The sequence below is a fragment of the Pongo abelii genome, chromosome 6 (assembly GCF_028885655.2).
Source record: "Pongo abelii isolate AG06213 chromosome 6, NHGRI_mPonAbe1-v2.0_pri, whole genome shotgun sequence".
Classification (NCBI taxonomy): domain Eukaryota; kingdom Metazoa; phylum Chordata; class Mammalia; order Primates; family Hominidae; genus Pongo; species Pongo abelii.
The window spans coordinates 95,040,496-95,061,859 of record NC_071991.2 but is presented as its reverse complement, the minus strand read 5'-3'; the positions used below and the strand labels follow the sequence as shown (position 1 = coordinate 95,061,859).

General features: G+C 37.8%; 1 long non-coding RNA gene across 1 annotated transcript; it reads right to left on the bottom strand.

The window, feature by feature from the left end:
- Window positions 1-12,328: 12,328 nt before the first annotated feature.
- LOC129060265 (uncharacterized) lies at window positions 12,329-18,991 on the bottom strand. Its single transcript, XR_008526844.1, has 2 exons — window positions 18,917-18,991; window positions 12,329-12,532 (listed from the first exon to the last, which is right to left on the bottom strand). It is a non-coding gene; the product is annotated as an uncharacterized LOC129060265 (long non-coding RNA).
- Window positions 18,992-21,364: the final 2,373 nt, after the last annotated feature.

Genomic DNA, 21,364 nt, shown 5'->3' with positions numbered 1-21,364 from the left:
CAATTGTGGGGAGACACAAATATTCAGTCCATCATAGAAAATATACTCTAGCTCCTAAAACACAGGTCCTGCTGCTTTGGATAAAATATTCTTCACATATTAATTCTCTATTTCTGATTCTGACAAATCACTTCTATGTTCATCTATCAAAAAGAAAATTCCCATTGAGGTTTTTTTTTTTTTAAGCTAAAAAAATGTAGGTATAAAACATTAGATTGAACCCTATGAAGTTGCCAGTGATCGACACATTTTGGCCTATGTATAACAAGAAATTTTAACCAACATGGCACATGTATACATATGTAACAAACCTGCACGTTGTGCACATGTACCCTAAAACTTAAAGTATAATAATAATAAAATTAAAAAGAAAAAAAAACAAGAAATTTTATAGTTTCAATTTAATATCACATGTCCATTTTATAAAGCTGGAAAAATAAGGACGTGGACAAAAATATTTTTCAGTAATTTTATCTTTTAGTTATAATCACTAAAAATATTTAAGTATATCTCTTCAGACTTTTTTTCTTTTTATAGAGTTGAGATTATGTTATATGTTACTTATGTTGTAAACTACTTTTTCTAGTTCATAAATATCTTAATATATTTTTAAAAGTGTCCCTGAATGCTTCTAGATAGTGAGAAAATATTCCACTGATGATAGATGTAATGTTGGAGGTTTTGGTTGTTTCCAATATTTTTGCCATTGTCAATGATGCTTCTATAAGTCATTTTTATATATAATTGCTTAATAGTTATCCATATTCTTGATCAAATTACTTTTTATATGGTGTCAATTTAAGCTCTCAGGAACAAGATTTTAGAAAATTCAACTTATTGTACTTATACAACATGAAATGCTACTTGTAACTTGGTAAAATCTTAAGTGATATTAGAACCAAATTGATGCTTGAATATGCATTGTCATAATTTCTAATGAAAATAAACTTCTGCCGGGAGCAGTGGCTCACGACTGTAATCCCAGCACTTTGGGAAGCGAGGCTGAGGTGGTTGGATCACAAAGTCAGGAGATCAAGACCATTCTGGCCAACATAGTGAAACCCCATCTCTACTAAAAATACAAAAATTAGCTGGGCATGGTGGCACATGCCTGTAGTCCCAGCTACTCAGGAGGCTGAGGCAGAAGAATCGCTTAAACCCGGGAGGTGGACGTTGCAGTGAGCCGAGATCACAACACTGCACTCCAGCTTGGCAACAGAGTGAGACTCCATCTCAAAAAATAAAAAATAAAAATAAATAAATAAACTTCAAACAAACAATGTGCTTACATTAACAAAATCTTCAAACATTTATGTTTTCAGTTATGATTTTTAAATATCCAAATGGTAAAACAGGACATTTTTATCAATTTCTATATTCTGTTTTAAAATTATATTTGTTATAATAAAATAATAATTCATATCATCTAAGTCTAAATTTATTTATTTCACTGTTAACAACAATACAAGAAATATTTGTACAAGCCCATTATAGTTTGGGAGAAAACACTGTTTTGGCTTTTCCTAAATGCTGTCTTCTCTGACACCGTCATTTGAATCTGGTTATAATCAGCAACCATTCCTTGAGTGTCTGCTACGTGAAAAGCACATCTTCTGACTGCAGCTCCATGAGATAAATGTAGGGTAAATGGACAAGAAAATTTCAATTGCAATTCCAATTTTGAAGTGAGTATCACAAAATAAGCATACCTCTAACTAACTACCTATTAAAAAGTAATTCAGGGGTCAAGTGCAGTAGCTCCTGCTTGTAATCCCAGCACTTTGGGAGGCTGAGGTCGGTGCATCACTTGAGTCCAGGAGTTAGAGACCAGTCTGGGCAACATGGTGAAACCCCGTCTCCACAAAAATATAAAAACTAGCTGGGCGTGGTGGCAGGCACCTGCAATCCCAGCTACTCAGGAGGCTGAGGCAGGAGAATCTCTTCAACTGGGGAGGTAGAGGTTGCAGTGAGCCAAGATCATGCCACTGCACTACATCCTGGGCAACAGAGTGACAGCCCATCTCAAAAAACAAAACAAAACAAAACGTAGGGGTCACTTCCAAGATGGCTGAAAGGAACAGCTCCAATCTATAGCTCCCAGCAAGATGGACAGAAGAAGGGTGATTTCTGCATTTCCAACTAAGGTACCTGGTTCATCTCACTGGGATTGGTTGGACAGTGGGTGCAGCCCACAGAGGGTGAGCCAAAGCAGGGTGGGGCGTCGCCTCACCCGGGAAGAGTAAGAGGTCAGGTCATTTCCTTTTCCTAGCCAAAGGAAGCCGTGAGTGACTCTACCCGGAGGAATGGTACACTCCTGCCCAAACACTGCGCTATTCCTACAGCTTCGCAACCAGCAGACCAGGAGATTCCCTCCCATGCTTGGCTCCACAGGTCCCACGTCCACGGAGCCTTGCTCGCTGCTAGTGCAGCAGCCTAAGATAGACCTGGGAAGCTGGAACCTGGCAGGGGGAGGGGCTTTTGCCATTGCTGAGGCTTGAGTAGGCAGTTCTATGCTCACTGTGTAAACAAAGTGGCAAGGAAGCTTGAATTGGGCGGAGCCCACCACAGCTCTGCAAGGCCTACTGCCTCTCTAGATTTCACCTATAGGGGCAGGGCATATCTGAACAAAAGGCAGCAGACAGCTTCTGTAGACTTAATCATCCCTGCCTGACAGCTCTGAAGAGAGTAGTGGTTCTCCCAACACAGCGTTCGAGCTCCGATAATGGACAGACTGCCTCCTCAAATGGGTCCCTGACCCCCATGTAGCCTGACTGGGAGACACCTCCCAGTAGCTTCCAGAAAGAAGGAAGCTTCCAGAGGAAGATCAGGCAGCAATATTCACTGTTCTGCAGCCTCCGCTGGTGATACCCAGGCAAACAGGATCTGTAGTGGACCTCCAGCAAACTCCAACAGATCTCCAGCTGAGGGGCTGGCCTGTTAGAAGGAAAACTAACAAACAGAAAGTAATAGCATCAACATCAACAAAAAGGACATCCACACCAAAACCCCATCCGTAGGTCACCATCATCAAAGACCAAAGGTAGATAAAAACCACAAAGATGGGGAGAAACCAGCCCAGAAAAGCCGAAAATTCTAAAAACCAGAACACCTCTCCTCCTCCAAAGGAGCACAACTCCTTGCCAGCAAGGGAACAAAACTGGATGGAGAATGAGTTTGACGAATTGACAGAAGTAGGCTTCAGAAGGTGGGTAATAACAAACTTCTCTGAGCTAAAGGAGCATGTTCTAACCCAATGCAAGGACGCTAAGCACCTTGAAAAAAGGTTAGACGAATCGCTAACTAGAATAACCAGTTTAGAGAAATGCTTAAATGACCTGATGGAGCTGAAAACCACTGCACGAGAACTTCGTGAAGCATACACAAGCTTCAGCAGCTGATTTGATCAAGTGGAAGAAAGGAGATCAGTGACTGAAGATCAAATTAATGAAATAAAGTGAGAAGACAAGGTTAGAGAAAAAAGAGTGAAAAGAAATGAACAAAGGCTCAAAGAAATATGGGACTATGTGAAAAGACCAAATCTACATTTGATTGGTGCACCTGAAAGTGACAGGGAGAATGGAACCAAGTTAAAAAACACTCTTCAGGATATTATCCAAGAGAACTTCCCCAACTTAGCAAGGCAGGCCAACATTCAAATTCAGGAAATACAGAGAACACCACAAAGATATTCATCGAGAAGAGCAACCCTAAGACACATAATCTTCAGATTCACCAAGGTTGAAATGAAGGAAAAAAAACTTTAAGGGCAGCCAGAGAGAAAGGTCGGGTTACCCACAAAGGGAAGCCCATCAGACTAACAGTGGATCTCTCGGCAGAAACCCTACAAGCCAGAAGAGAGTGGGGGCCAATATTCAACATTCTTAAAGAGCAGAGTTTTCACCCCAGAATTTCATATCCAGCCAAACTAAGCTTCATACGTGAAGAAGAAATAAAATCCTTTACAGACAAGCCAATGCTGAGAGATTTTGTCCCCACCAGGCCTGCCTTACAAGAGCTCCTGAAGGTAGCACTAAACATGGAAAGGAACAACTGGTACCAGCCACTGCAAAAACATGCCAAATTGTAAAGACCATCAATGCTAGGAAGACACTGCATCAATTAATGGGCAAAATAACCAGCTAACATCATAATGACAGGATCAAATTCACACATAACAATATTAACCTTAAATGTAAATGGGCTAAATACCCCAATTAAAAGACACAGACTGGAAAATTGGATAAAGAGTCAAGACCCACCAGTGTGCTGTATTCAGAAGACCCATCTCACATGCAAAGACACACATAGGCTCAAAATGAAGGAATGGAGGAAGATCTACCAAGCAAATGGAAAGTGAAAAAAAGTAGGGGTTGCAATCCTGGTCTCTGATAAAACAGACTTTAAATTAACAAAGATCAAAAGAGACAAAGAAAGCCATCAGATAATGGTAAAGGGATTAATTTAACAAGAAGAGCTAACTATCCTAAATATATATGCACCCAATACAGGAGCACCCAGATTCATAAAGCAAGTTCTTAGAGACCTACAAAGAGACTTAGACTCCCACACAATAATAACGGGAGACTTTAACACCCAATTGTCAATATTAGACAGATCGACAAGACAGAAAATTAACAAGGATATCCAGAACTTGAACTCAGCTCTGGACCAAGCAAACCTAACAGATATCTACAGAACTCTCCACCCCAAATCAGCAGAATATACATTCTTTTCAGCACCACATCACACTTATTCTAAAATTGACCACATAATTAGAAGTAAAACAAATGTAAAAGAACAGAAGGCCCAACAAACTGTGCAATCAAATTAGAACTCAGGATTAAGAAACTCACTCAAAACTGCACAACTACATGGAAACTGAACAACCTGCTCCTGAATGACTACTGGGTAAATAACAAAATGAAGGCAGAAATAAAGATGTTCTTTGAAACCAATGAGAACAAATACACAACGTACCAGAATCTCTGGGACACATGTAAAGCAGTGTGTAGAGGGAAATGTATAGCACTAAATTCCCGTAAGAGAAAGCAGCAAAGATCTAAAAGTGACACCCTAATCTCACAATTAAAAGAACTAGAGAAGCAAGAGCAAACAAATTCAAAAGCTAGCAGAAGACGAGAAATAACTAAGATCAGAGCAGAACTGAAGGAGATAGAGGCACACACAAAAAAGTAATTCACAAATTCACAATTTATTTTTTCTTTTTCTTTCTTTTTTTTTTTTGAGACAGAGTCTGGCTCTATTATCCAGGCTGGAGTGCAGTGACACAATCTTGGCTCACTGCAAGCTCCACCTCCCGGGTTCACACCGTTCTCCTTTCTCCTGCCTCAGCCTCCCGAGTAGCTGGGACTACAGGTGCCCGCCACCACGCCCGGCTAATGTTTTGTGTTTTTAGTAGAGACGGGGTTTCACCGTGTTAGCCAGGACGGTCTCGATCTCCTGAGCGTGTGATCTCCCAGCCTCAACCTCCCAACACAATTTTTTTAGCGCCAGTCTTTAGAAATGACTGTGGGAATAGTACAATTTATTGAGAAATACCTTTTTCCTCTTGCCTTTCTTTGGTGTTGTAACTCCTTCTTCTACCTTAGTTATTTCTATGCAGAGGTAATTTTCTAGTTGTAAAGTTAGTCACTGATGGACGCCACCTGATTATAGCAAGGGAAGGACTAGAATCATCATGTTCACTAGCACTAGGTTCTTGTATCAGAGCACAGGACCGGGTTTCTGGAGGCTTCTATTCTGCCAGCAGAGCACATTTTTCAGTCACCAATGTGAGGTACAAAGAATGGAGAATGTTATGAATTTGTAAGTGAAGTTTCTTTTAGTGCCACTAGATGGCATCCGTTAGCTGTAAATCGCACTTGAATAAAGTTTAAGATTTAATGTGACTTGTTTCCCCAGAGTATCCAACACATTTTAAATATTAATGGATTTTTATATGTTTTCTCAAATATATAATACTCAATACAATTAATAAATAATTGGAAAAATATCACGATTATTTTTTATATCAAGTTAAAGAAGAATTATGTCATCTGCAAACAATTTTGTTGTCTTCCTTTCTAATTTGAATGTATCTTAGTTCTTTTTCCTGCCTAATGGTTCTGGCTAGGATCTCTGGTACTACACTGAATAGAAGTGGTGTGAAGAAGCATTTTTGTTTTGTTTCTGATGGTAGAGGAAAAGCTTTCAATTTTTAACCATTGAGTATGATGTTAGCTGTTGGTTTGTCATATATAGCCTTTATTATATTGAGGCAAATTCCTTCTATACCTAGTCTGTTAAGAGTTTTTATTGTCGTCAGGATGGCTGCAATATGGCAGAGTAAAAAGTCTCAGGCTACACACATTCCCCCCAATTCCTTGAAAGTTTATCTAGCAACTGTCCATAGACCAGAACATCTTCTTCAAAAGCCCAATATTGGAAACTAGCCTGAGACACCATGTGGTACACATACCTGAGTGAAAGTTGAGTGAGAAGGGTCAGAAGAATGGTTTCCCCACCACCACCAAGTTGGCACAACACTGGTTGAAGAGCATTACCCTGGACCCACAGTTTCTGCAGCGGGGCAAGAGAACTGGAGGCAGTCATTCAGCTTCCCTAGCATTTTGAGATGCTTTCTTTCCAGGAATCCCACCTGCCTCACCTCATGGGGAAAGAAAAGGGTAAAGGCAAGGCTAGACCACCTGGGGTCAAGTAGAAACAAAGAAAGAAAGCAGAGCCCACAGTGACTAGCATATGGATCTGTGTGGCACCTCTGTGTTCACACCAGCTGCGGTGTCCAATCAGAGTTACCAGCCAACTTCATAGCCCACCCACAAAGCTGAACTGATCTTTTTCAGAAGCACAGTGGGAAGTTCAGCCTTGCTTGAGTTCCTAGATGGCTAGTTTCCGTGCCCAGGCGCACAGCCTACTCTCCAACAACCCTGCCCAGTTAGGGAGATGCCCACCTTTGCCCACTTTGAGAATCACAGGGGCTAGATATCTTGGGTCAAGCAGTGGCTCCACTCAGCCAAAAAAACTTGTCTTATAGTCCTGTTGAGGCAGGGCTAGACCTGTAAGACCCAGGAGTCCAAAGAGTAAGCAGCTTAGCTCAGCCCAAAAGCCTGCCCCACAACCCCCCATGTGCATTTTGCAGGAGTGTAGAGACTAAACCTGCTTGACACAGGAAGTCAAGTAGCGTCTTGACTGAGGCAAAAGTCCACCCTACAGCTCTGACCTAATGGAGGCAACCCTTAATCATACATTTTTAAGGAGTATAGCCTCTTGTCTTGCCCATCACAAGCAGCAACTTTCAGAGCCCAGCCTGAAGCCCTGCCCAAGTGCAGATTCCAAACAGAAAAACTGCCCAGCCAGGGAATACATCTTCTGACTAGCCTGACCAGAGAGCATCACAGTACCAAGCCGGCAACTCTTCCTAACAGCGGAGCCCAACCTGTAGCTTCCTCTAATAGCAGAGCCCAACCAGTGGTCTCTCTGGACAGCAGAGCCCAGCTATCAGAGCAAAGGCAGTGGCCCAGCCAACTAGAGAAACCACAGCAAGTTCTGCCTGGAGTTGTCAGCCCTTTCAGAATCACAGGCTAGACTATTAGTGACGGTCTATTCCTACAATGAACACCTGTAAAGGCCAAAAGAGTGGACCATTTCTTCAAATGCACAGAAAATGCAAGGACACAAGTATTATACAGAATCAAGGAATCATGACACCTCTACAGAAACTAATAAAACTGCAACAGCCAGAGGTAAGAAAAAGCTAAGCTCAAGCCCAGGACATATAAGTATAGCGGAGCTCCATTGAAAATTTAATTCTCATGGAGGTCAGCTCCACCATGGTCAGGACCTTCATTACAAAGAAGTGAATCCTGGAATCAAGACATCTGAAATGAGACACTTGATAAACTTGAAACTCAGACTTCTCTGAACTTTGTGGGCCTACAAAAGTGGCCTATTCCTCCCTGTTAAGAACTAGTGCTACCCACTGGCTTGAAGACAATCCCTTGCAATTTTACTTCCAGGTTATTCAGGATGAACCTCCAGCTCCTCTCCTGGATATCAGACCAGTAACTAGGATCAAGTCAAAATATAACCCAACTGACAAAGAGCTGATTCTATGGGGGAAGGAGAGTTGTGCACCAAAGAAGCCGCAAAACCTAGCTAGGGTGTACCAGCAGAAGCTGGGAGAGTACATATGGGACTAAATCCTGAGGCTGTCCAGGTTGAGGGATCTAGAGTTCTGGAACATAAAATTAATAAGGAAGAATTTATCAATATGAATATTGATTAATAACCTAGCACAAACCACAAGAAACAGTGTTAACATATTCCTGGAATCCTGGAAAAATGAAAAGCCCACACTAAATGAAGAATTATAGAATTTTCATAGCAAATGGTCAAGAAGGGATCAAACAGCTCACAAAAATGAGATTCTAGAGGAAATACACCGTGTAAGGGTACAATACCCACCTCCAAGCTGTGTTCCACAGGCGGACCCACGGAAACTGCACTTACTAAATCAATAAGAAATTCACTGGTGAGAGTGGCATCATCATTGTGAACCTCAGTGGTAGCTGTTTTCTGTAGGCCAGGGCTGATAGTAGGAGGGGTCATTATAGAAACTGGCACAGTGATTGCAATGGGGATATTAAGATGCTAAAATGAGAGAAGCCACGCACTTAAGAGTCATAAATAAAGCCTGTAATCCCAGCACTTTGGGAGGCCGAGGCAGGTGGATCACGAGGTCAGGAGATCACAATAAATAGTCATAAATAAGAAACATCATAATGAGAAACATGGTCAGAATAGCAGCTGGAAGTGCCTGATCCAGAGTTATGGAGATTGTTACTAGGACATGTTGTTCCATGTACAAGACTGATGGACAGCCAGTTAGCATATTTCTTTTTTTCTTTTCTTTTTTTTCTGAGACTGAGTCTCGCTCTGTTCCCAAGGCTGGAGTGCAGTGGTGCGATCTTGGCTCACTGCAAGCTCTGCCTCCTGGGTTCACGCCATTCTCCTGCCTCAGCCTCCCGAGTAGCTGGGACTAGAGGCGCCCACCACCACACCTGGCTAATTTTTTGTATTTTTAGTAGAGGCGGGGTTTCACTGTGTTAGCCAGGATGGTCTCGATGTCCTGACCTCGTGATCTGCCCACCTCAGCCTCCCAAAGTACTGAGGATTTTAGCATATTTCATAATTTATACAACCAAAAAGTAACTCAAAGATTCATGCTCTAAAGTTTTAGGGCAGCCACTCCAATAAAAAGCCATAATCCCATGCCCAGCCAGTACCCATAGCTGAGATAATTTGCAGACCAAGAGCCCATTAACTGAAGGAGCAACTTCCTCGTGAGGAAGAAAAATACCCTTCAACATCACAGCCTGTGTATATGGCAGTAATTGCACCAGTGTTTCTTTCTCCAAGGGAATCATAGGCCATTTAATTCTATAAGTGATCAGTGTAAAAGGGCAATACCAAACATTTTAAGAACTACTGGACACAGTGCTCAAATTGACATTGATTCCTATGGTCTGAACCATCACCCTGGCCTCAGATTTAGGATTTATGGAAGTCAGGTAAAATAAACAGAGGCCCAGCCCAAGTCTAGTTCACTGTTGGTCTGCTCAGCTCATTCCCCATCTGATGAATATCTCCATAGCGCCCAGATGTATAATTATATACATGCATGTGGATATACTTGATTGTTGGCAAAATCATGTTAACTCCTTGGCCTATGGCGAAGGTCAAATGTACATCTTCAAAACTGCCTCCTCCATGGAAAAGATAGTAAATCTAATACAATATCACAATCCGGGGGGTAGGCGGTGCATGGCAGAGATTTGTGCTACCTGTAATACATAAAGAATGATGGTGGTGCCCATTCTAGCCCCATTTAAACTGCAAGTCTTTCCTCTACAAAAAGTAAATGGCTCCTAGTGGATGAGAGGGCACTACCTCACACTCAACCAAGAAGTAGCCCAAATTTTAGCTGCTGGGCTGAGTATAGGAACTCTGCTAGAGTTAGCATCAATATCAATATTGATAAAGTTGCTATTGATATCAATACTGCCTCAGGTAAATGGTGTAATTATGGACATTGATTTTGTGAGTGCGTTATTTTTATCCATGTGAAAAATGCATTCACATTCATGGAATAAACAATAATATATATTTATGATCTCGCTCAAGTTTGGGATTAATTCTCTCACCTTCTCTCACAATGTAGTCCAAAGGGACTGTGATTGGACATAACATCACATTGTTCCATTATATCTATGCCATCAAATTAATAGTACAGATGAGCAACAGGTAATAATAAAGTTGGAGGCTTTGGTAAGACATACGCACATCAGAAGGTGGGAGATGAATCCTACAAAGATTCAGGGGTCTGCCACCTTAGGATATTTCTTATTGTCGTTCCCACAGTTTGGAATATGCTGTATGACATACCCTCTAAAGTAAAGGAAATTTTTACTTTGTACTTCCCACCCACTAAGATGGAAACATGACACCTCGTAATCTTACACTGTATTTGTCCATTCTTACACTGCTATAAAGATACTGAGATGGGGTAATTTATAATGGAAAGAGATTTATTTGACTCACAGTTCCACATGGCTGGGGAGGCCTCAGGAAACTTACAATCATGGTGGAAGGGGAAGCAAGCACTTCTTATATGACGGCAGACAAGAGAGAAGTGAACGAAGAAGGAAATTGCCAAACACTTATAAAACCGTCAGATCTCCTGAGAACGAACTCACTATCACAATACAGCACAGTGGAAACTGTCCCCATGATCCAATCACATCCCACCAGGTTCCTCCCTCAACACGTGGGGATTACAATTCAATATGAGATTTGGGTGGGGACACAAAGCCAAACTATATCATACACCCATCTATTTACCAGGTAACATTAAAAGCTAACAACTTTGAGCAGGGCTTAGAGCAGGAAAAAGCTCTGTACTAGGTCTAGACTGTAGAGTAAGCATTCCTACCTTCTGGACCATATGACCCAGCAGGATTCTATGCTACTATAAGAATCCATGGCAAAAAAAGAATTGTGACGTTTACGAAAAACCTTAATAAAAGAATGACCATGCAAACCCATAGAGCTTAAAGGTAATGGCAAGTCCATGCAATCTGCAGCAGAAAGCCCTCCACCATTGAAAGTACATTTAATTTTTTTTTAAATCCCAGTGTGCTAAAAATAAAGAATTTGATCTTATCATAAAATATTAAGTGACCCTGTGGCCACAGCTACCCATCATGAACTACATTCTATCAGAACAACTAAGTCAAAAGTTGGGTGAAGCCAACAACAACTCATGGTAAAACACAAGTACATCTGGAATCAGGCCTGAGCAGAGCCAGAGGGCACACACTAGCTGCATGCTCTGGTGGCTTACACCTCCAGGTTTGCACTAACACCTCTCCCTCAACCTAAGGTTACATTGGGTGTCCCAGCTGGCAGAGGAGGGAAAAGGCTGAGTCTGTTTAATGGGTGAGCTAGCTCAGTATATGGATGCAAACATAAAAAGGACTTTTGCTGCTATAGCTAGGCTGAAAAATCACGACAACTATTTAGTATCTCCCTCCATTAGTCTATTTTGGATGACTTATACTCTAGGCTAGAACCTCTGATAAGTCCTCTTTGCCACTATACCACAGTTCTATTTCTGCCCAATCCTGCTTCTCTCACAGCCTAGATGTTATTACCCCAAACAGGCTTCCAGTAAACCTCCTGCAAGCAAGTATCTGCCTAAGCACTGTATTTTCAGAGAAGCTGGCTTAAGATACTGTCTTGAGACATACACTTAGGAAAAATTTGAGCAAGTTTGTTCTTTTTCTCAGTATTGCTACTCAAAATAGCACCAATTTTGCAGCAGAACTCTAAAGTTTCTGAGGTATGTTGGGAAATTGGAATTAAATAAGCATATGGGATATTTTCAAAATTTATCAAAGGTCATCATTAAAATGGTACAAAATTGTTTATCACTGATTGTGCCTTTAGAAAATAAGAATCAAATCCAGTTTCTGAGTAGTCTAATAAAAAATCAATCATTTTATGACATATTTTATAAATTATTTTATATGAATATCTATTTTAAAAACCTTAATATTAGTTATTGAAATACAATCACAATCTAAACACAGTTGGAATCCTCAATTTATTTTCTATTGGTGATTGTCTAGCACTGTAAATGTTTTAACCAAAACAAGCACATCTCTATGGCATATAAACCTTAGCATAATTGCAGCAGTAAAATTCAGACCTATCAAAATATGTGACATATTACATAAAAATATTCAGCTATGTGAAAAAAATGGATATAGTTTTATTGTTAAAAGCTGTGATTTTAAAAGACCTTTTCAAAGAAAGCAAGTGACATGAAGATATGGTGACCTTTATGCTGGTTAAAGTCAAATGTCTCCCATTGGCATCACATTCTTTTCTTAATTGTTCAACATCTTGACTTCTCCTGCCTTGCTGTCAAATAGTTATTGTATTCCTGTCACTGCAGAAAAAAAAACAAAATTTTTTCTAAGTTATAAAATTTATTAAAACTTAAATATTTATGAAAAGTTGTTAAAATGCTTAAAATATTTTAAAACTCTTAAAATTTAAATATTTAAAGTTAAATATTTTTATAAATATAAAATATTTATAGATTAATGTAATTAATTATAATAAATTAAAATATTTATAAAATGTTATAAAATATTTATAACAACTTGAATGTCTGTTAAATATTAGAAGTATAAAGTTCACAAATAAAAAGTAACAAATTAAAATATTTCATAATGCTAATATTTTGGGCAGATAACTTTTATACTTAATCATTAAGTATAAAAGCAGTATATATGCTTCAAAGAAACCTGATTATGATAAAAACCAGAATCAATCTTTGGCACCACTTTAATCAATAATTAACAATATCACAAATTCTTTATAACATACAAACAAGGAGAGAGCATGCTTATCACTCTACTCTACTAATGAATTTTCTTGACTCTCCTTCAAGAAATCTGACAAAGTTACCCTGTGCTCTTGAAGGCATAGTTTATTATTATTATTTTTTTAAGAAACTCTCCCCTCTACTGTCAGTAGCATCTGCTGACTCCATCTCCCAAGACCTTGCAGAATTTTCTCATTCAAAGATTAGGAAAGAGGAGAAATCTTCAAGATGATGCAAAGCATACACATAGTAGGTGCACATATATGTACACCCAAACAATGTGATGAATCATTAAAAATAGCCTAATCCCCGTTCACTCCTTCATTCAACATATAGTTATTGAGGACATTCAACATACACAACAATCTCTGAGTAGTTGGGATTTCAAAGCTCTGGAGCCGAACTGCTGGAATTTGAATTGTCTCTATATTTACCATCCAGGTAACCTCATTCAAGTTACTAGACTTTGCTCTGTCTCACATCCTTACTGGTAAATACATTACTTATCTCCTAGGATGGAAGTGATCATTAAATGAGTTTATGCATATGCCTGGCAAGTTAAATTTGCTGGATAGTTGAGAAATGTTTGTCAACTGCTGATAGAAGAGAAGCAAAGAACTTGTGTATAATGCCTCTTGGGTATAATGCAATATGAAAATATATTAATGTAGGAATGGAATTGACATTTTGATAAATTTTCCATGGCATACATGATGTTTCTCTAGGTTTGTTTGGTAGCATGTAATAATAGTAAGATGATATTTTTAATTATACATATTTATATTCAAAATAGACCATAAATAATAAGGAGCAGATATACTTTATGTGCTTTATTTTGTTTTATTTACATTTTATTTCTAAACTCAGCCAATGTAATGCTTCTCTTCATCTACATAACCAGCTTTTTGATGTTTTACTTCAGCTGTCTTTCCACTCAAGGAACAAACAACTCACTCTTCCTATTGGTTCCTTCACCCTCATCCTTATCTATTAGCTCCTGCTTCACTTATTTTATCTGTACCTTTTAAAGCTCCTCTCACTTGTACCTTCTGACAGGTTCCACCTATGCCAATCATAAACCTATCATCAGCACTTTAAAAAAAAAGGACATTAAGAGAGTCAATCCCTCTGCATAGTGCAGTGTTTAAGCCTGCTTGCATATTAGAGTCACCTGAGGGGAAAATGGTCTTTTTAACACAACCCAGCCCTAGTCAATAAATACTTCTGTTAGTAGTACACAGGTATCAGTATTTCTTAATAACACACATGCATCCTATTTACATATGAGGAAACTGAGGTTCAGACAGACTAAATGGATTCCCTATAATTGTGTAGAAATTAAAAGATGAGCTATGACTCCAATTGAGCTCTATCTTATTCTCAAACACTAATTGTTACCTCTACATGTTTATGCCTAAAACAAATCTTATCTATTGTTTACTTCATCTATGGTTCCAGTAAAATTTTCCCCTTAGCTTATTATACACACATGTGCACACATTCACACATGTACGTGTGAGAAATACCACAGCTCTGCTCTACTCTAGAGCAAAAAATATTTTTATAACTATTGCTTAAAATTACATTGTATCATCCTACACTCCCATATCTTCCTTCCCTTTTGCTAGAAACCCTCTGGAAAGGACAACTTACACCTGATTACTTATTTCCGTTAAGTCATTAATCCCTTGTACCATGATATTTACCTTCTTAAAGGTTACCAGCAAGCTCTTAAACAGCAAATCCTCTCTTAAATAAACATACTTTGAGTGCCTAGTATTTGCTTTGCACTGGAGATAAACATTCAATTAATATCTCTTACTGTCTTCCAAGAAGTTTACAGTAAGAATGACAAAAAGGCCAATGATATTATATATGGCGATAAGTGTTTGAGGAGTACAGTGGAGAGATGCCCATTCAAGTAAGCTTATAAAGGGGATGTGATTTCTGAGGTACCTTGCTTTGCAAGTAGAAGTTAGCTATTTAAAGAAGAGTGAAGGAGGTCAGAAATGATATAAAGAGAATATGTGCAATAAAGTCCTATGCAAAAGAATAAAGGCATGGCATTGTGACAAGCTTTGCAAGCTACAAATGATGCTATATTCCCAGGATTAATATATCTGGGATTGTATAGGTCTTAGGAATAATAAAGAACATGCTTGTTTTCATCAGCTAAGAATTTGGAATTTGGGCAATGGGAGGTTGGCCCAAATATTTATTTTCTTAAAAATTGGAATATTACCTTCCTCCTCATGGTTTCATGAGTATTACATGTTAGGGTGCTTTTTGCTCACTGGCACTTAGTACCTACTCACACAGTGTGGCTCATAAATATTTTGTGTCATTATACAGTAGCAGCATAGGCACTATTTGAAGCTTTTTAAGAAAATGTAGAACAGGAACCCTGAGGTCAATTAGGAGCCTACTGCCTTGGCAGGCAAAAGTGATTAATTAAGTCCATTCAAGTGGTAATGGAGATTAATGGGAGATAACAGAATGCAGTTAAATCTACTTAGGAGGGGGTTTGTGAACTTTCAGAATATGGTTTCAAGGAAAAGTATTTCAAGAATTTATGAATTATTGTGATTAAGAAAAATTAAATAATGGATTTTTGAATAGTAGAACAACTTATTAGACTTTTAAACAAAATTATTTATAATTCCTTTAATTAGGCATCTTTCATGTAACTAAAACTGAACAATACATTAATTAATCACACCATAATTCTTCTCTCAGCATGGTGAAACTTTTTCCATGCTTTGGGAGTACTTTTTTAGACATAAGAACATTGATATTACAATGTGCTTCTTACCAGGGTCAATTGTGCATCCATCATGAACTATTCATGGCTAGAGGAAATACTTTACAATTATTATTCCATTTTAAATTTGTATTCCTATATAGACAGGCTGACATTATCAATGCCCTTACAGTTCCTAATAGGATTACCACTTTGATATTCACAGGCTCACTATACTAGAATCATTTACAAAACAAGAAACCTGACAACTGAATCAAATGATTGTCTTGTTTACTCCTATTACTCATGTTTTAAGTAAATACACTTACAACATAGAGGATGCTTCCTTATAGTTTCATAGCAATTTACTTGTTGATATTACAGCTTTACCCAGGCCATATCCAAGACACTTGGTCACTATTATACCATGTCTCCAGGGCAGCTAAGATACATGTGCACTGTTACATTTTTATTGGCTCCATAACAATAGATTTAGAGAAATCAGGCTTGGGCCACATCTCTTCTAAATTGTAGGTCATTGCAGATATGGATAAGGTCATTTCAATGAAATGTTGGAGCATAACCCACTTTGGAGTGAGTTGAATAGATATTAGAAGGCAAAACAAATTGTATATAGCTAGTCTAGAAAACTCATTTAAAGGATGTTTACTACGAAAATAACAGAAATGGGTTGGTTGCTGAAGGAAGGAAGGGGATAGAGAAGGTATTTTGAAAGTAGAATATTTTAAGTCATGTCAGACAATGTGAATAATCCAGTAGAGAGAGTAGAATTTTCCATGAGAAGACCAGAGAGATTGGTGCCCAAAGCATAACCGGAGAGAACAACCTTAGAAAGGAGCAAGGAGTCTTCTGGAATGAGAAAGGTCAGGCTTTGTAGTACTGATGCAGACATGTTTGTAGAGTTGGTTTTAGGAGTCAGGGAGAGTTTGTGAAGCCAATTGTGTCTTTTTTGTTTAGGAAATGTGAGGAGATACCACAGATCAGAGTGAGAAGAGATGGAAGTGTTAGAAAGCTGTGATACTGTTTTTACTGTAAGGGGTAAAGTGAATTTATGAAGGACCTAAGGTTAGGTGTGTCTGTATTGAGCTGCCATTTGAAGGCATGGTCACCAATCTGAAATGAGTTCAGAGGGCATAACTGTGTTATTTTCAACAGTAACACACTGCTGCTTAGGTGCAGTCATAGAGAAGATGGCACCTAGTTGGATTTCATCAGGATTGAGATTTGTTTTCTTAAGTTTTAAGGATGCTGTTGGGACAAAGGAGTTAAGAGTTTGCAAAGAGAGTAATTGTGCTTGACAATGGAATCCAAACCATATAAGAAATGTGACACAAGAAAGAAGTAATGGATAAAGTAATAGGGTCATCAGCTTAGACCCTTAAACAAGCATATAAATATTTTGGATTAAGTTGGGTAATAATCAGAGAATGGGCTCCTTTGTCATCTAGATTTTTTGACAGTGTTGCAATTACTGATGATGACAGTCTTGAGTGAGACCATGGGAATGGATGTTTGGAACAGGGAGAAGGACCAAAGACTAGGAAGAAAGGAATTAAAAGAACTGATCAGCCATTATATTGGTTGGTCGTTTTTGTGAGGTTCAACATGACAAAAAAAAAACATGCCAGGAAAAGTAGTAGCGAAAAAACTCTGTGAGCCAGAAATTAAAGTCATTGATGACTTTGAGGATAACAGTAATAGCAATTAATGGTTGTTAAAATCTGATGATAGATACCTCAAAAGACAGCAATTTGTAAGGGAAGAAAGAGACATATTCCAGAAGAGGATGAAATGGGGAATAAGTAAGTCACTTACTCCATCTTTAGACTCTATGATATTGGGATGTGTGTGCAAATATGAACACCTCCACAGCAGTATTCTTCAAGGTAAAAAAATCATTAGTGCAAGAGGTGAAGGGAATAGTATGGTGGGAAACACATATACACACATATGTATGTACATATATATGTATGTGCATAATGTATTTTAATATGGTGTGATAAATGCAATTATGAAGCATGTGTGGGTTTCTCTAGTTATATCTAACTTGGTCCAGGTGTGGGATTGGAGAGGGTGGCAGTATGGATATCTGAATGCAGTTCCAAAATATGACAACAGCAAAGAAAGAGAGACAGCTGGGTGAGGTGGAAGAGAAGCTTGCTTGTAAAAAGTCTGGGAGTTTGTACCTGGTGCTTAATGCCACTGTTCTCCATCTAGAAAAAGACATATATTCTTCATGTGACCCTCCTTACTAATTCTTGTACCAAGTTTCCTCTGACTGGTCTAGCTCACTTGTTGTTCTCTGAATTCCTATGGGGTGTATTATATGCTGGCATGTACAGTTGTCAGGAATTAATAAACTACCACACATAATTCCCTACACTATTTTTCATATATTTTCCCAACTAAAATATGGGTTCTTGAAGAGTGAAGACCATATTTTGTACTTCTCTAAATTTCTTGAGTAATCTACAGATAACTCTGTAGAGCTCTACAGTTAAGTGTTGCATAAATACCTGTTGAATTAACCTTATAGATCAAATTGGGTACAAATTATTTTGATATTAACTGGAAAATACTTTACCAACACAAAGACATTGAGTCAAATATAATTTTACATAAAAACTAATTATGTAATTGAGCAAAACTATGTGGTTTGGGGTTAATTCGAAAGAAATATATGTTAAATGAATGTTTCAGTGAAAGAACTCCTATAAGACAATTTGGCATACAGTCAATATTTGTTAAACATCCGAGTGTTATAAGGATGAATGGGCATCATAGGTATCCTTAGCTACACCTCCACTAGATTATCTATGTAATTTAATTTCACCTAATATTTTTCAGACTTCAATAGGAGGAAATACAGAACAATAGAAAATTGAATGCCATCTCACTAATATACACCATCAATTGAGTCTCCTACAGATATATCAACATTACTATATTATTTTCCCCATCACTGATGTCACCAATGTCAATCACTTAAAATTGAATTTGCTCTTTCTTTCTTAATTTCCACCTCAACAGAAATGTCTAAATTCTCTCATTTTTATTTAAGAGTTACCATTCAGTATTACATATTTGCAAGTGCTTTTTTATTGTCTGGACACCATGAAAAATAAGAGTAGCTAGTGTAGCTATTGTAATAGCTATGACATGTTTTTTCTCTTTGTCCTTACCTGACGATTTCCAGGCAGCAAGTTTGGTCTCATGTTTGGTTTGGGATCACCACTCAATAAGTTTCCATGCCCATAAAAAAAATTAAGACATAATGGAAGTATTTATTTTATCCTTTAATACAAACAATATATTTTAGTGCTTTTCTGCATAAGTCCTAAATAATTTAATAGTTTAGTTTTTTATAAAGAAGTAGGTAAGCAAATACTACATAATGCAATAAATAGCCCTTACATTAACTGTTGATAAGCTTCTATATATAATAAATCAGTCATTTTGTTTTCTTACGTTCAAATCTTTCTACTATTATTAATAATTCCAGTTAATATCTTTTCTAGATAGAGATAATGGGTCTTGATGCTGCTTTAAGTAATAAATTTATATATTTCATCTTAGATTCTTGAAAAACAAACTGTATTTGTTCTAATTTCTGTGGCATTTATCACCCCTAATAATTATAAAAATAACTTCACTTGAAAATAGTAACAACCTTGTAGAATTGGCAGAATACCAGTAGCAGGTCCCAGTGTTCATCTATAAATCTGATTTTGCTCTCTGCTATTTCCCCATGCCTAGAAGAATATTATGTAGTCAATAGATATTATTGAATGAACATAGAGTCATTTTCGAAAATTCCTCTGTTAAAGAATTTAGGAGCAAAATTTAAACTTCTAAAATGCTAATTGCTGTGATCTGAATGTCTGTGTCCCCTATAATTGATATGTTTAAATTGACCCCTAAGGTAATGACATTAGGAACTGGGGCTGTTTGAGAGATACGTCATGAGGGCAGAGCCCTTGTGAATGGAATTAGTGTCCCTTATAAAAGAGGTCCCTGAGAAACCTCTCACCCCTTCAGCATGTGAGGTTGTAGTGAGAAGGCTCTGTCTATGAGGAAGCAGGCCCTCACCAGACACCAGATCTGCTCCTACCTTGATGTTGGACTTCCCAGCCTCTGGAACTGTAAAAAATAAATGTTTTCTGCTTATAAACCACCTATCTTATGGTATTTTTGTTATGGCAGCCAGAATGGACTAATGTACCAATCACTATTTTGTGGTTCTATATTTGAAAATTAATAAAGAATTAAGGAACACATCTTATTGCCTAAAATTTCTTTCGTCAAAGCATCAGCTCTGCTTTTACCTTGGTACCAGTCCAGGCCCTTTGGTTGTGAGACTTGGTTGGCTCTGGTGATGTTTGTGACAGTGGTGAAATAATCTTGAAAAAATGGGAGAACTACAGTAAAAGAACAAAAAAACAGGGGTGCAGTATGTTTGAAAAAAGAAACTGAATGCTTATTTTCTGATCAAAATTGTCAAAATTTATCAGAATCAACTCCCTGCTTTGATCTTAATCAAATAGCCTTAAACTTCTAGTTAACTGTCCACATGTAGAAAATAAAACAGTTGCACATAATGCCAATAATAATTTCTTTTGAATGTGAAAGTAAAAATAATGTCCTTAAACTATTTTGATAAAATCCAATAAGAAAATATCAGCTACTCAGACAAAAAAATTTCAGATTACTCTGCCATTTCTACATTCAGGAAAAAAAACTATGAACATGGTAGATGGCACTGGAATATCTGGGGAGAAGTTTCTAGTGTAATAGATTCCATTCTAGTGGAATATCTGGGGAGAAGTTTCTAGATACACTATGGTAGCACTATTATTCTGCAATATTCTTCTTGTCTATTGCACATCCACAGATCTCCTTCCATGATACATCTGAACCAGATTTCATTCAGGAGTTAGTTACACGGAAAAGGAGGAAAAGGGTGCAACACTTACTTTTAAACCTACTTATTACACTTTAATTCACTATATTTTTTGGACAAATGGTTCCTTTTTAAAATTAAATAATAAATTTCTTATTTATTCAGGCACTTGATATCACCATTATAAATCCAAATATTGTGCTAAGGTATATATCACCTTCAAAACAAAAATTCAAATTTACTATACTATTTCCATTTTACATAAAAGTGGCAGCTTCTCAGTTGTCCTTAATACATTTTTACTTTCATGCTAATACAACCATTATCTTTAGGTTTTATTACTTTACCTTGCAGAATCTATACTCCATATTCCAAGATAAAAGCCAGACTTTTGTTGGTGAGGAAATATAGTAGTGTTCATATAATCCTGTTTCCATTTTTATGCCTCTCAAAAAAAAAATCACCCTTAAATATAAACTAAATTATATTTTATGTATTTCCTTTATATTTTCTTCCATTCATTCTTCTACTGTCAGTTTCAGTGGCATGTTCTCTGTGAAACATTCCCTGCCCAGTCTCTCTGAGCCAGAGTTAAGTATGCCATAGAAAGATATTTAAATTTCAATTACCCTCTCTTTTTACTCTCTCTTCTAATCTATTGTAACTATTCACTCTCCTGAGCCCTTTCTAGTCAAGGCTGTGCTCCTGGAGGGTGGGTACTGCTTGTTAG